Source organism: Pantherophis guttatus, chromosome 3, assembly GCF_059756535.1.
Source record: "Pantherophis guttatus breed Tessera chromosome 3, ASM5975653v1, whole genome shotgun sequence".
Classification (NCBI taxonomy): domain Eukaryota; kingdom Metazoa; phylum Chordata; class Lepidosauria; order Squamata; family Colubridae; genus Pantherophis; species Pantherophis guttatus.
The window spans coordinates 156,304,344-156,321,253 of NC_142065.1; the positions used below are offsets into that span (position 1 = coordinate 156,304,344).

At 33.6% G+C, this 16,910-nt stretch overlaps 1 protein-coding gene across 2 annotated transcripts in view; it reads right to left on the bottom strand.

Annotated features, from left to right (window-relative positions):
- Positions 1-16,910, bottom strand: part of TSHZ1 (teashirt zinc finger homeobox 1) — an 85,425-nt gene that overhangs the window by 57,166 nt on the left and 11,349 nt on the right. Inside the window, exon 1 of one of the 2 annotated variants that reach the window (XM_034429339.3) lies at positions 16,646-16,744. The exons of the other annotated variant lie outside the window; for it this stretch is intronic. The gene's annotated coding sequence lies outside the window, so the exon portion shown is untranslated. Of the gene's footprint in view, positions 1-16,645; positions 16,745-16,910 lie in introns of those variants that run through there. 2 annotated transcript variants of the gene reach the window in all.

Below are 16,910 nucleotides of genomic sequence, written 5' to 3' on the forward strand. Positions count from 1 at the left end.
GTCCAGCCCCCCAACAGTCTGAGGGACGGTGAATTGGACCCGTTTATAAAGTTTGAGGACCCCTGCCAAAGACAAAGGAAGCATCTCTCTACAAAGCACTTCTCACCGTGTTAGGAAAAAAAATCAAAAACTAAACACACTTCTGCAAGCATATAACAAAATTCTACAGCTGTGCAGACTGACACCTGTTTATCAAATTTGAGCCGGTACTGCTGAAAATATAAGATACAGGCAATATGTTTCTGGTATTGAAAGTCACACTACTTCCGTAAAAATTGACCAAGCATTATTATTGCATTTAGGCAACAAAGATTTATTATTCACCTGTAAGTTGTTTCATTACTATTATTGTCAATAAACTTAACACTTATGATCATTACTTATAAAAAATAAAAAAGCCTTTGTTATTTTAGTGCAAATTGAGATGACCTGTGTACAAAAGTGTGTATTGCCCATCTTTTCAAACTCTTGAAACATGAAAAATGACAAAAACTGAATATGTTATCTATTAGCAAGTGAGAGATTAAAACTAATTTTGTTTACTATAATTAAAATTAGTAAATATCAACTTCCCCAGATTACAAAAATAATTTACACATTTTGTAATAATAGGATCAAAATAATGGTCAATTTCATAATCATACTGTTATCTATTTATTAAATTTATTGGATACCTGACTCCATCACAGGATTATATGTAATATAGAGTATATAATATCTTCAGTGTTGACACACAGTCAACCAATTGAACACAAATTCATTGAAGAGTGTAATCACACATATTTATGAATATCAAATATGTTAATTTGTTATACATATTTTCATTTCACACACAACTACAATGCAACTCAGAATAACTGTATTGCCTTTTTATATATTTTATCTTTTATATCATACTTCATTGCGTCCTACTTCTTTTTGTGCTTTTTATTTGTCATGTATCAAAATGGAAGCGTGGACATTTTTATAGAAATGATACTAACACTAGCATGGAACAAGGGAAAACTATTAAAAAAACTATTATTTCTAAAAAGGAAGCTGGTCACGAGACTTACAATGCAGAAGATATAAAGCAAGGGATTGAAAGAGAAGTTGTAATGATGCAATACAGGCTCACAGAATTTGCGGTCAGAATGAGAGGGTTACAGGAAAATAATAGAGATGATCTAAGAAAAATATCTGCTCAAGTTCTGGCTGGGATTTTAAAGGTTCATCCTGAGGAGGTATCTTGTAAAATTGACAAGGCCTATAGAGTAAATTCTTGGATTGCAAAGCAAAGGCAATTGCCCAGAGATGTGGTGATTTACTTTACAGAAAAAGAAATAAGAAATGATATTGTGCAAAAATCCTTTAATTCTACTCCACAACTGTATGGGAGAAAAATCTGGATATATAAAGAACTGCCGCCTAAGATGTTAAAAGATAGAAAGAAATTTGGACTCTTGGTGACTGAGCTAAAAAAACAAAATATTTTATTCAGGTGGGATGTTCCAGTGGGTATAATATTGAGATATCAAGGAGAAAGATATCAGTTAAATACTGTTGAAAAAGCGGAAGAATTTTACTACAAGGTCCTTAAAAAGCAAAATCAACAAGAGATAGAAATTCAAGAAAAGCAGAAGGAGATGGAAGTAATGAAGAAACAACAAGTTACAGAGGTCTCTACAGATGAGCCGCTTTTGGATTCTCTTTCAGAGGTCTCAGCTGGACTATTTAATACAAGAGAGGCGGTTCCGGATTCTAATGTAACGACTTATCAAGTCATAAACCAGCATGGAAATCAATCAGTTGATATACAATTTATAGAACCAGAAAGATTTAAGCCACAAAAGCAAAACCAACAAGATCAAGTTATAGATCAGCATGAAAATCAAATAGTCGATATACAATTTACAGAAAGGAATTCAGGATGGAGATCCAACCCACAAAAAGTCAAGAAAAGAAGCAGGTCTCACAAAAACAAAAACTTTTAAACTAAACAACAGTGTAATGCCAGTTATTTAAGAGATGATTGAATATATGAAAAGATCATTGGCAAAGTATTGGTTTATTTTATCCTGAGGAGAGTGACAGACCTCTGCAGTGCTGTACTTTTGGGATGTGAAAAGGGCCTTAAATTGAATGGATTGGAACTATCTTTTTTTTTTCGGATTCTTTGATAAATATACTACGTTTATGCTGAGTTACAAGGCAAGAGAGTTATGGGATTGGGGCACGCAGAAGATCTGGTTGTTACCCTATTACGGTGGTTGGAATTAATAATTTGGATAAAAGACACCTCTACAGACACTATATGGAATACAAATATAAAGTCACTCGGGTGGTTGTTGTTGTTGTTTTTTTAATATGAAGATATTTGCTATTGATGGGGGCAGATGGTAATTGAAGATACCGAACATACTGTTGGAATTAGGATGTGATGTTACCCTAACATGGGTGATGGAGTTTACAATCCAGCTGAAAGACATTACAGAAGATATTATATGGATTACAAGCCTAAAGTCTTTTTAAGAGGATTTTATTTACATAAAGGAATATTTTTTAGGGGAGTGGGCAGAAGAATAAAGATATTAAGATTTATTAAGTATGGTAGTCTTGTAGGAAAGTGGGTGGAGACAGGTTAGTTTATTGATTGTTTAGTTTAAGAAAAGGGATATTATGTTTAGATATGAATATATGTAAAAGATTTGAGTTAAGAGATATAACGATGAGGGTGAAGGAAATGGGTAGACTATGAACTGAATAAATGTTAAATTAGGACTTATTATATAGTTTTATAGCGGAAGGTTGTTTTGAAATGTTAGATTAATATACATAAAAGATTTGATTTATTATTATGCTAAATTAGGAGTTATTATATAATGTTATAGTAGAATGTCATTTTGAAATGTATAGTATAAGGGGGATATGATAATTTTATTAGAAATAAAGGGTCAGTATATGGGGATGGAGTAAGGGGGTGGTAAAGTATTATATAATCTGTTATGAATTTGGGTTGTATTATGAAGAAGTCACAGGGGGAGGGGAGGGGGAGGTGGGGTTAGGGAGGAGGGGGGAAAAAAGGGGGGGAAATTTGTATTTGAAAAACTTTTTCAATAAAAAAAACTATTATTTCTTTGTATTAATAAGCAGGACAAATCACACTTATCTACCTAGTATCAAAAACATGACTGATTTATACAAACATAAAGCTAGTTATAATACTTGTTCTTACAAGTTCAAATATCAGGAGTTTAAATTTATACAGCACTTTTTCAAAGTGGGCTGTAGCTGATACAGTCCATAACAAGTATTAAATTATATCATCAAACACGATAGTCAAAAACTTCTCTCTTCCCTTTATGAAGCTTCTTGATAACTTAGAGTAGTTCCTTAGCAGGCTGTGGGCTACAAAATTACTGTCATGGATAAATGCCATTTTCTATTAAATAGAACTTGCAAACATATTTTTTTCTGACATTGAGAAATCATGTAAACCTTACTTTCCCCTTTGTGCTGAAGTTACATGCAGATCAATTCTCTTCAAATGCTGTCTAGAGTCCTCAATATCAAATTATGTACAATATTTCTAGGACAAATTGGATTGTTTAGATTTTCAAAATAGTTATACCCCATATTCTTACTTTTAATTTTTGAAAATATCAACTAATGACTAAGCATATCCAAAATTGGCATAAAAAGAATGAGGACTGACCTCTCTTCTTTCCTTTGATTCAGTAATAAGAGCTAGGAATAGCTAAACATGCTCAAAGAGATGCTGTGCGTAATCATAGTTTCTCAGTGTTCCTTCTGTAAAACAGGAATATTAAAGGCTCATGCCACTGGCTAGTTGAGGACAAATGAGATAAATATTGTTAAAAACTTGGATATAATGGCGTGACCATAGTTCTGTTCTAATAAGAACAGCAGTACCTGACCAAAATTAGAATTTTTCAGAAATTATAATTATTTATTGGGATAGAATCTATATATGGTTTGCTAACAGTTTTTATTTATATTTAAACAATCAATATAATAGTAAATTATAGTATTTTTATTTTAATGTTATGCATAATACTGTAATTCAGTTAACACAAAAATCATACTGAATGTGATAAATGACAAGTTTTCTGACTGATTCAAAGCAAACAGATGCTTGTTTGATTTTGTAGCAACTAAAAGTTGATAGATGACCCATAAGATGGATAACTATAATAAATCACCTCATTGAGATACTCAGAAAAAAAATGAAAAACAATTGTTTTCTGCATTCTGTAATATGCCATGATAAATATGCATAGCTTATGGATATACAGTGTCAGTGCTGAAATTAGACACCTTTCTAAACTCTTTATTTTCTGAAACTCAGAGTCCATTCCGTAAGGTATGTCCACATTAATGTATTCCATTGCCAGAAAAACGCAGAATACCAGAAGTTAATGTCAGTAAACATAAAGCAGAGATAATCTACATTATATCTCTGCGTCATAAAATAGTCTTAATCAGGAAACAGCAGTCTTATATCATAACTGTGGCATAGACTTACATGCATTAGTAATGGTTATGCTGTTATTTACTATAATGAACTTGACCCCCAGTCAATATTGCAGTGGCTATGATAAATATGAATTTGATAAAGTACTTCCTATTTATAAACATGTTGCATTTTTTAATTTGTAAAAATATTTATTTTATTTATTTATTTATTTTATTTTATTAAATTTCTATACCGCCCTTCTCCCGAAGGACTCAGGGCGGTGAACAGCTAGAGGATAAAACACAAAGATACAAAATTTAAAATAGATTAAAACAAATTAAATAATTTAGGCTGAATTTTAAAATACCCCATAATTAAACTGATTAAAATTTGTGTTTAAAATTTAAATTTAAAAAAGGAGAAGATTTAGGCCAGGCCAGCTTGATGAAATAAAAACGTTTTAAGCGTGCGACGGAAGGTGCGAAGATCCGGGATCCTCCGTATCTCCCGGGGGAGCTCGTTCCAGATCGTAGGTGCCCCCACAGAGAAGGCTCTCCCCCTAGGGGCTGCCAGTCAAAATTTTTTGGCTGACGGCACCCAGAGGAGCCCCTCTCTATGGGAGCGTACTGGCCGGTGGGAGGCTATTGGTGGTAGCAGGCGGTCCCGTAGATAACCAGGTCCTAAGCAATATTCCTATGCAAGCTACAAGGAGTATTACTGAGATAGAGAAGAACCCAAACCTAAATGCAGTTAAGGCAAATTGTTAGCATCTAAGCCAGTGGTGAAATCCATTTTTTTTTTACTACAGGTTCTGTGGGCGTGGCTTGGTGGGTGTGATATGGCTTGGTGGGCGTGGAAGCGGAAGGATACTGCAAAATCTCAATTCCCACCCCACTCCAGGGGAAGGATACTGCAAAATCCCCATTCCTTCCCCAGTCCTGGGGGAAGGATATTGCAAAATCTCCATTCTCACCCTACTCTGGGGCCAGCCAGAGGTGATATTTGCCGGTTCTCCAAACTATTCAAAATTTCCACTACCAGTTCTCTGAACTGCTCAAAATTTCCGCTACCGGTTCTCCAGAACCTGTCAGAACTTGCTGGATTTCACCTCATGATCTAAGCCATTTTTTTCCTATTAAATGGTAAATCAAGTTGATCCTAAACTCAAATATTTACAAATCTTTCACTTTTATAGATCTTATTTCCAAACACTTATTTTGAAATATATCTTATTGCAATTATTTCATCTGATGGCAGTGAGTTGTTGTTTTGGGTTTTTTTATCAAACTTCACTATGTACACTTATCAATATTGGCAGATTCCTACTAGATTACATTTCTTTTCTTCTATGTATGAAAGCAAACATGCTTATAAGAATAGTAAACGAGCAATCAACTAGCAGCAAATCCCACAGTACACAGAACTGCAGATTTAATGATATTATTTCCAAAGTTATTAAAAGTAGCAGATAATATAACAAGAGGCAAAAAAAAATTACACATACCTAAGGCTACCAATTATTGTTTTAGCAGATACTGTAATGTGAATTTGAACATTCATCTACCAAAGTCCACTAAATAAAAAGATTAAATATCAACATGTTGTGACTTTACCAAAATCTGGTAAAATGTTAACAATCTTGCAAGACCTATTGAAAGTTACAGGTATTTTTCTTTTGTGTTACCACTATCAATATGATGGGCTCAGACTTGGGACTCCAAAAGTCTGAAATCCCCTGAAATAATGGTGCAAAATAACTTCCCCTGCAAATGTTCTATTTTACCTAGATTACTATATAGTCAATTAACTGCTTAGAATGTACACTGGTATAATATCACATGCCACAGAGAAGCATGAGCTGTCAAGAATACCTAAATATAAATGCAAGATCAGCCTCAACAAGTAAATCAGTATTTGGAAAAATAAATGCCCTTTATTGTTCCATATGATAGATTCTCTTCGTTAGTTAGAAATAGAAGATAAATGCAATTTGAACAGATGCTCAGTTATTTTCTCTTTTTGTTGCTTCATTCTATACTGTAATGACACAGAAATTTATTTATGTTTTATATTTTTCTCACTTGGTAAAATCTTGTAGTTTATTACCAAGAACCTTCCTCCATTTTTTAAATGAAAGAAAAAATAGTATTTATAAGTGTGTAGTAAGAGCATCAGCAGGTACTAGCACCTGGCTTACCTTGGATGATTTCAAAAAGTGAACAAGGTCAGTCCTAGTTCATACTTAACACTTAAATGTGGAATTGATTAGAAAATGGGAAATTTAACAAAAATATTGGAAAGAATAGCAATCCATTCCCTTAATATTTCCAAGAAAACTGTATAGATACAACTACCAGAAATTCAATTTGATTTAAAGGCATCTTATATTTTTTAATGAAATATGAATTTATTTATGCAAACATTTATATTCTAGATCTTCAACCTATAATAGGCAGAAATTATACAAAGATATAAAACCACGCTAAAATAGTAAAACATAAACAAACTAACATTTAGTTAAAAGACAATCCCCACTAATAAATGCTTGCTTTCTGGATCACTAGAATGCCATTAGCTGAAGACTAAAATAAAGAGTCTCCACATGCAGTTAATCTACCGTCTATATTAAATGGAAGTTAGATATCTAATCTTTAGATTTTATTGCTCAAAACTAATTCTACAAGACCTCATGCTGAGTATAACCATGACTATTTTTGTGATGCAAGTAAGCAGCCAAAGCAACCAGTTGAATAAGCTTCAGTTGGATTCATGACATTACACTATCAAGATTACTTTGGGATTGATTAGCATGCATTTACTTTCAAAAATTATGTTTTAAGCCATCAGGGTGTTTGTGCCACACATCTATTCTATACTTCACAAGATGACCTAGATTTTATGATTCAGCTGAATCTTTACAGCAGATTAAAGTTAATTCACTTTAATGACAAAAATTATGAAGTAGAAATTAACTATATTGAGAAACATGTTATATGACCTTCATGAATGTTTGTGAACTTAGTGAATGTTCTAGAATCTAAAATAAGCTGGTGATTAAAATGTTATTGCCATGTTTCTATACTAAAATGCAAACACACTTCACTTTTCAAAGGCATTTAATTTAAACACTAGCATATACAGCACATTCTTAATATTAGGGTTAAAACTGGCTCTTCCCTAGAAAATTTTCTTGTGTGCTTACCATGTGTTCACACATCCAAAGAATTAAGTATATACTGCAAATCTATACTTTTAAAACATATTTTAACATATCCAAACATTTACAGTATTGCTATGTTGAATAACTGAGTTTTTTTCAGTCATCCTACCAAGGAGACTTCAAGAGTGAACAACTAGTTGTTTTGGACTCAGTTTGATATAGAACGCTTGCACAATATAACACAATGGTTATTATGTTATATTTAATGCCAATATAATTTCAGATAATTCTCTCTCTTACACAATACAAATATGTTGGGACACTTTAGTAATGACATGAGTAAAAGCTCAAGCAAACAAAAGCTTCGAGTACACCTCATTTAATGTCTCTAGTGATATATTTAAACTATGATTAATTGTATACATGTAAAATTCATATACTATCATTCTATTTGTGTCTCAGCTGTGAGCCTTTGATGTCTATGAAGGGTCCACAAAAGGAAACAAGAAGGCATGCTGGCCCTTTAAAACTGAAATGCTTGTTTCTTTTCTATAAGAAAAGTAAATCATACTACAGTGCGTGGACTTTGAAAAAGCATTCATCCATTAAAGTTCATGGATCCTCGTTTCCAGATTGTCCCTCCCCTGGCTGTGTCTCAAGTTACAGCCTTGTACAATCCAAGTCTAAATAATATTCACCATGATAAATGACACCATAACTCCGATATCCACAATCAATCTTTGCTTTAAAGATACATCCATCTTCAATAATGTTGATGGGAATTTTGTAAAATGGGAAACGTGACTGTTTTTCCGACCTCCTAACAGTGGGGGAAGGAAACTCTGAGTGATGGCTGTCAGCTCACATCTGGCTGCAAAAATAAATTAGCCTTATGTAGACAAATGAAAGGACCAGCCCTGACTAGAAAACAGCCACTCCTGAGCAATAGCTAATTTATAGGATTTCTTTCTAGAAAGTTCCTAACCGAGGCTTGAATCCCCTTAATTGTATCTGTAAATGATTTTTGGATGCCATAAATAATATTATTGTGACAGCCAACTATGCATACTGTTTTTAAAGCAATGTGTATACCGTATGTAAAACAGAGAGAAATTTTTTTTTCATTATTATACTTGTTTTACCAAAATACATTTTTATGTTTTGCAGTGTATTCTGCATGTTTGAGAGAAAATAATTTTCACATTTAAACCGTTAATCATTACCTTGGTTATAGGACTAAATAACATGATTAGAGATATTAAACAATTCAATGTAAGTGACACCTTGCTTTTGCTTCTTTTCTATGCTAAGAAAAACACCTTCTACAAGAATTTTGAAAGCTAAGCAAATCACCTCATTTGTAAGATGTTATGAAATTCAAACATTAAATTCCATTCAAAAGAAACGTTAGCTGTTTGTATTTCAACTTAGTGTTTGAAATAGCCATGCAAAATGTTTATCAGGTAAAATATTTAAGCAAAAAAATCATTCACATACAGAAATTTATTCTGCGCTTATATAGTACCATAGCTTTTTACAACTCAGCACTCGACTGTGTATTTACTCAGAAGTAAACCTTACTATGAATAATGTTGCCTGCTCCATACTATTTAGAGTTTAAGTGCAACATTTTACTGTACTGATGAGTTTTTAGGCCTTGCCTTGCTATGACAAAACTTTGTATTTTTGTTCTTGTATACTATCCATAGCATAAATTACTTTTAAGAAGCTATAAGTAGAGATGACAGGAAATCAAGTGGTAGAATTTTCCAGCAACATATCATTACTAATCACATTCTTACCTAAAAATAAATTAAATTAATTTTTTAGAAAATCTGATGGCAGAACTCTCTAAGGAATACCCCCTAGTAGTGATGATGGCTGTAGCTTTAAGGGTTAATTCTGTGAAGGTTGAAGGACTTACAGTAATGCTGTGAAGACAGAAACATCACAGGCTTTCCTGGCAAGAGGCTCAGGGAGGGTAGGAGGGGACTAAGAAATGAACTCTCTCAGGCTTTGTCATGTACGTTTCCCAAGGCCCAGCCTGGCCCCTTTGATAAATGACACATGTCATTCTGTCAGAGGCTGACACTGCAGCTGGGAGGGCTAGTGATATATGACTCCACTGAAAAGGAAATCAACTTTTTGGCACTGACTGAGACTGTGCCCTGTGTAAGGATTTTGTTTCTAAAAAAGTGAAAGATAGACTTAAGATTTGGGGAGGGGAGAGTTGAAAAACAGATTGAACGACAGCTTACACTTAATTTATGTTAACTCGGTAATGGTGAAATGTGCTAGCCTGTGATAAATAAAAGCTACATTAGTCAATTATTAATCACACTCCAACTTGTAGCCAAAACCCATGACTTAAATCTGAGGCCTGAGCTGCCTTACAAACAGATAAGACAGTGTTTGATAGATGTCTTGCATAGTGTAATCAGGAAGGAATCAAAGGCTTAGTGGTTTAACCAATGAGAGTATGTAGAAGGTTCTGGAATCTGAGACTGGGCAAAGTGGATAACTGGATTGAAAGCACCCTTTCACAGGGTATACAGTATATCTTTTGACTGCTCTAGAGAAAAAAAGGAAAAGGGAGAAATATATCTGACTTTACTTTTAATCTTTTTTATTATAAATACATGGATATCTTGAAACTGTATTCCCTCTTCCTTACCACAACAATGCTAAATCATTTAATAACATATGACCATTATTATGGCTTCTCATAGTTTCACATATGGTCATTTTGCATGGATTACAATTTAAATATTTTCTTTAATCGAAAGAACTCACATTGAGTTGTAACATATTCATACAGATGGACTACAAAAAAAAAGGTACCCCCTCAAAAAAAAAAAAAAAAATTTCAACCAAGGTGTGGAATCACAGATTGAAGACGTGACATCTCAAAAAAAGAGAAGGAACAATCCTAAAACCAAACCTTAACAATAGGTAGAAAAGCTGAATCTTCCAAGATACAATAAATACTTCAAAGATTTACATTTCACCCTTGAAATAATATATTGTTTTTTGTTGACTGCCTTCAGCAGGAATGTTAATATAACTTTAATATATAGTATAGCTTTGTCTACATAAGATGCTAAACTTTCCAATACAAAAATCCTACACCGGCTTATAACATACAAAGGTGTGAGGTAGAAGTCATTTTGCCAAAGTCTCATACAATTACACAAAAAAATCTTGTACATGATCTTTATGCATCTATATTGTATTAACCTGTTTTAGCTGAAATATATATGTGTGGGCCTTTAATAGGGTTGAAACTATCTCAGTGCAGACATTCTTCTGCTTACGAACAAGTTATGTTCCAAGAAGCTGTTCATGGGTCCCTTTCATTCATAAGTTCAAACAAACACAAAAATTAACTTTGCACCTAATTTCAGACACTACAATACAAACCATATCCAGTCATTACAAAACCAAATAGTGAACAGTAGGCATGTGGAGCAAACAGAATGTGAACAGAAGGAGGGAAAGAGTTAGTTTATGGCATGCCTTCTCTTAACTTCTGGGACCTTCTAGGTTGGAGTTATAGACAGGTTTATTCATATCAGCTGAAGTTTGTAACTCAAGAGTTTTGTAAGTAGAGCAATGTCTGCAGTAAAAGTAAGGAATACATTTATGCCAAGATTTTCATATGCCCAGGTTTCAGGTGGAGTGATGTTTTTGCATAACTCTTTTAAGATGGTTTTAGTATTAACTATCTGACAATTTCGTTTTCTTCCTAGCATTTTTCCTAAAAGTGCAGGATACACTTTTTTCAGATCAATGAAGTGTGGATCTGGTCAATGAAGTTTGGATCCATCCAATCCATACAAACTGATTGATTGACTTGTTGCCAAAGCCTGATGTTACATGCTAAGAGAGAGTGACTAGTTCCAAGCTGTCTTTTATGCCTAAAGCAGGTCTACAATAAGCCTCCTGGTTTCTAGCCTGCTGCATTATCCACTAAACCAAACTGGCTTTCACGTATCTGACAAATTTAAGATCCAAAGAATTTAAATCAGCACACAATAAATTATTACTATTAATATTTTAATTAATTCATTAGCTGAATATGGCTAACCAATTTTCAAAATGCAACTCTAGTGTCTTACAGTTGGTAAGAGCATAGGAGAAAATATAATACAATAAACACCAGGAATAGAAAATAACATCAGGTAACATAAATAACAAAAAAATCAGAATTAACTGAGGCCTACCAATCCTTATCTTAATTCAATAACTTTAATACTAAAGGAGCTAATCCTGCTTTCTGACCTTACATATAAGGATACAGAACACGGTCAATAGGTGTCAAACTGGCGGCCCACAGGCCGGATGCATCACGCGCAGGCCATGCCCACCGCAGCTCCATGAAGGGAAAAAAACATCATAAAACGTCACGACAGCAACGTGACGCCGCAAGTTTGACACCTGTGATATAGAAGGACAGAAGAGTCAAGGTCAACCAAACCCTCAAGAGTAATGTTTTTTCTCAGGACAGGTTCTGCAATAGAGGCATATCTCTTGCATCATAAAAAGAACCCATGCCTATTTTCCCAGTTCTCATGGACTAAGCAGAAATAATTGGAGACAGGCAGTCCTGCAAATACTCTACTTGAAAACTTGGCAACCTAATCATAACACAGATTGAGAATAAGATGAGATGTTCTGGGCAGTAGGTGAAACCAATGGATTTTTTTTCCAAGTGTCAATTCTCTTATTTATCTTATGGGTACCCTGAGAACAGCTCAGGAAGAAAGGAATGTCATGAGCCAAAGGAGACAGAACCATAACTCTAAGCTTTCCATCAACTTAATGAACCATTTACCTAAGCACTGTGTGGTGCCCAACAGAAAAGGAAGGAGGAGACTCATTCCCTTAGTAGAGTTGCTGACTATGATAACCAGAATTTTCTGACAGCTGTACTACAATTCATGTGGAGAGTACCCAATTACAGAAAACTACTTACAATAATTTCTGTAAACATTTGCAGAACTAGCACTAGTAAGTTGTAGAAGGTTTAGACTAATGGCATGACATCTTTGGATACAATTCTTAGTATTCAAATAAAAATCAAGCCAGCACTAGGGTTTCTGTTGGCCACACAACCTTACAATTTGGGGTTGTTGTTGTGAGGATAAAAATGAAGGGAGACCCACCTTGAGCTTCTGGAGAAAAAGCCAGGAAATATCTTCAAGAAATACATAAATATAAAACATAGATACATGAGTGAAATGGCTATACTAGGCATGCAGAGACAGTCAGTATAAGCATCTGAATGCCATGTGAGCCAGGAAAGACACTCCTACTTTAATAATTTTATTACAAGTTGGGCTTGTATGTGAATTTCCAAAATTAAAACATCACCTGTCAAAAGGATTTCCTCAATCCTAGTAATAGTCTCATTATTTTATCAAAAAAGTAGTTTAACCGGGATGAGGAAAAGTTTAGTCCAAAATATGCTTCCAATTGTCAAGAATGTTAGATTCAAAAAGTTCAGACTTTGTGATAGTATATTAAAATACCTCCCTAGATGCTTTAATTATTTAGCTAAATTTGAAAACTTGAAGCAATTTAAGCATTTACTTAAATGCAGTTTGAACCACAGTAAGAGTTTCTATGCTCACAAATCAGTGAGTCAGCTGCAAAAGTTTCCTTTCCCCCAACATTTAGCAAAAGAATTGTATGCATCCATTGCAGTAAAAATGTGGATTTGATAAAGTATATTTTTAATCTTTGGTTAATCAACTGCAAATGGTTGGTGCTTACCTATTTGCAATAGCTAAACCTTTGAGGAGTTATACTACGTAATAATTAAAACCTATTTCTAGAAGGTTTGGGAACAGTAGCAGTACTCTGAAGTAAACCTAATTTACCTAAAATGAAGTGCTCTACAAATATCCAGATTCCTGTTTAAAGTACATTCTAGTTCTCTTTGTCCATCATTTTCAAGAATATAAATTGTGCTGCTATCTGATTATATATAAGACTAAAACACTTAACAAGCAGGGCTACATGTAGAAAGCAAAAAGTCAGACACATGAAGCCTGATTTGTTTCTCATGACATCTGGTCTCAACAGGAGGAAGCATCAGGAACATTGGCCCAAATTCAGGAAAGCACTTAAAGCATATTCTTAAATTTAAATACATAAACACCCTCATCTTTAAGTGCTTTCTTGAATAAAGCTTCAACAAGGACCATTTCTTATCATAGGTAGAATTGTGTATTTTCAATTGTTTATGAAGCTGCACATATTTTCCAACATCAGAAATATATTTACTTATAGAGTTTGAAGAGACTAGTTTTAAATTGAAAGAATAGTATATAATAAGAGAATTATCATTATATATCATGGCACAATTGAACCCTAACAAAAGAATATCAAAAGAAAATAGTTTCATGTGGTTATTTTAAAGTGGTTGTAGTATTTATTTACATAAGAATTCCAACCATCTGTTCAAACATACAAGGTACTGTACATATGTTCACAAACTAATATACCTCCCAAATGGGCTTCATACATAGCTAATTATACAATTAGTATGAACTTTAAAGATGTGGCTACCTTATCTGAAATGTCAAAATCCAGATGACCTTTCAATATTAGAGATTTCTGAATCCTTTTGCTGCCCTCTGGTGACCATATGGATTTTTCCAACTTAGCTCTAGCAAAACGTAAGTTATTTCTTCCTGAGCTCTTGAATGTTACTAGTGGAAGTAAACGCTCATAAGACAAACATCAGGACAACGTCTGGATTCTATGCACAACACAACCTATTTTTCCTTGTGTTGTGATTCAAAACTGACAGAAAAAACCAGAAGGTGTTGATTTCAGTTTACTGTAGCTTTTATCAGCAAAAATAAACTGTTTATTAGAGGTAAAAATCTTGAAGTCAACAAAAAGAATTCACATTTCTTCATACCTGCTATGTTTAGCTGCAAATTAATTAAATGGAAGGGGGGAAGAGCATAGGAAAACCACAATCAAAGCAACCTATAACAAATGAGTACAAATGAGTCTTTGTAAAAGACAGACAGAGAAAAGTTTAATAAACCACTTACTTGTACTCCTTAATCTCTAGCATAGTTAATTTCTCAATATGCATGAAATGCAACTTAAAAGGAGTATGAGGAATAATATCACATTACATGCAAAATTATGATCCAATTTTCACTTTTAAAATAAAATATATTTTTCAGACATATAACAATTTCAAAAATAGTAAAAAATGTTTAAATATATTATCAGGATCTCTCTTTAAAAGGTTTATACTTTTGCTTTATGGCCTGTCCTTGATTTGACACTTCCGCTCATCAGAAAGGGATTTATAAAATAATCCTGAAGGTGAGGAACAGACATCTGTCAGGGACTGGCTGAGTTTCACTTTGCGAAATTTAAGAAGGGAAAGAAATCCTGTTAAGCTCTATTTAGTCACCAATACACATCAAAGGCAATAATTAAAGAAGACAGACATCATAAAAATAAATTTATGTAGTTCTTTATCAGACACAAAGCATTCTAGTGTGTAAATATCTTTTCACACTAAAAGCAAATATAATGATCTGCAAGAGGGAAGGAGATTCTATTGGTGTTTGTTTATTGTCTACTTGAAAATATCTAGTTGGGAAGTTCTTTTTTTTAAGTACAAGTTTAAACCTATCTTTCAAAACCTTTACCATCTGTGGGTACATGAACTATGGATGACCCCAAATGATTTGCACTCTACTCAGAATCCCTTAGAAAGCACGAGAAAAAGTATCATTAAGAATGACTGATGACTGCCAGTCATGGTTGACCTCACCCAAGCTTTGGTCTCTGCCTCAGTAATAAGCTGCCCTTTATTAGCACCAACACTCCATAAAAGGGGTGTGTTTAGTCACAGGATAGTGGCCTCCTAATGCTCATTGCTTGACTTTGTAAGATTGATTAGTGCTCATTTTAACTGCCTTCACAGCATATACAGTGGCAGTACCAGACCTTCAGCAGAGTAGATAACTAGCTACAAAACTAAGACTTGGGGTGGAGAATACATGCAGCAAGATTCTGTAAGGAAGAAAAATATAGAAAAATTAGCAGAATTACAGGATACTTATTTTAGCATCAACACTACAAAAGAGGGGTGTGTTCTACAAGAGGTTAAAATATTCATATTCATTACTTTATCTAAATCAAGTCAAAACTGAAACAATTTTTATATATAAATATTGTGTGTGTATGTTCTATATACTTGTAATGTGAGAAGCGTTTCAGATATAAAATTCAGGCCCTGATTCTTGACCAGTTTGCATTCCTTGATTCTGTCCTAACAATTCTTAGCCTGTTTTCGGCTTCTTTTGCCTCAAGACTTTTTTTAGTTTCCAAAGTATTTATGCTAGTTTCTAGTTTTCAAACTCTGGAGTTCTGTAATGAAGTTCTGAAAGCTAACATTCTTGATTCTGATCCTCTTTGCATCATAATGTTCTCCAGGTACAAACGTTTGTGGGAAAACACAGTAACCAAAAAAAATAAATAAAAATGTTTAACCTGAAAAATAGTTTAAGTAACCATCTTCTCTCTCAATCAAATCCAGCTATCGCACCAAAATATCAAAATTATAGTAATTTAGTCCAAAGCCCACAGAATTTCCAAAAACGGAAGTAAAATATGGCTTAGAGTCACCAGGCTGCTTCTTTTTCTAATGTTGTCTATAGGCAGAGTGACTTCTGGAACAGAAGCAACAATAGTTTGTCGCTTCTTATATTATGCCAACCATAATTTACAAAAACTGTAGTACATAATATACTTCAAGTATAGTATGCTTCAGATCACAAGCCATAGTTTACCCATTTAGACATTATATACTAGAGCACTGTTAATAATCTTTAATTGTAAGTTAAAAAAATAGAGAAGGGTACATAATCACATGACAATGTGTGGAATTACTGAATCACTGAGAAAAATGAACACTATCTAAAACTTTAACTATTTTACATGCTTTAAAAATACACAGCATTAAACAAATGTTACATAAAGCTCTGTACTTGGAATGAGTCTGACAGGTCTCCTGAATGGGAAAGCTGTGTCTCAGGAAACAGGAGGCAAAGACAAAATCCCACAAGACTGAAGAGACGCTGTTATCTGCTTCCTAGTAAAATGAAATTTTTGCATATCTTATACAATAATGAAATACAAAACCATATGTATCTATTGAAAAATACCCTTCTATAGTCTTAAAAACAAACAAGATGGTAAGTTCTTCCATAAAATTTAAACAAAAATTGTGCTAATATGCTTGCTTTTACTGCT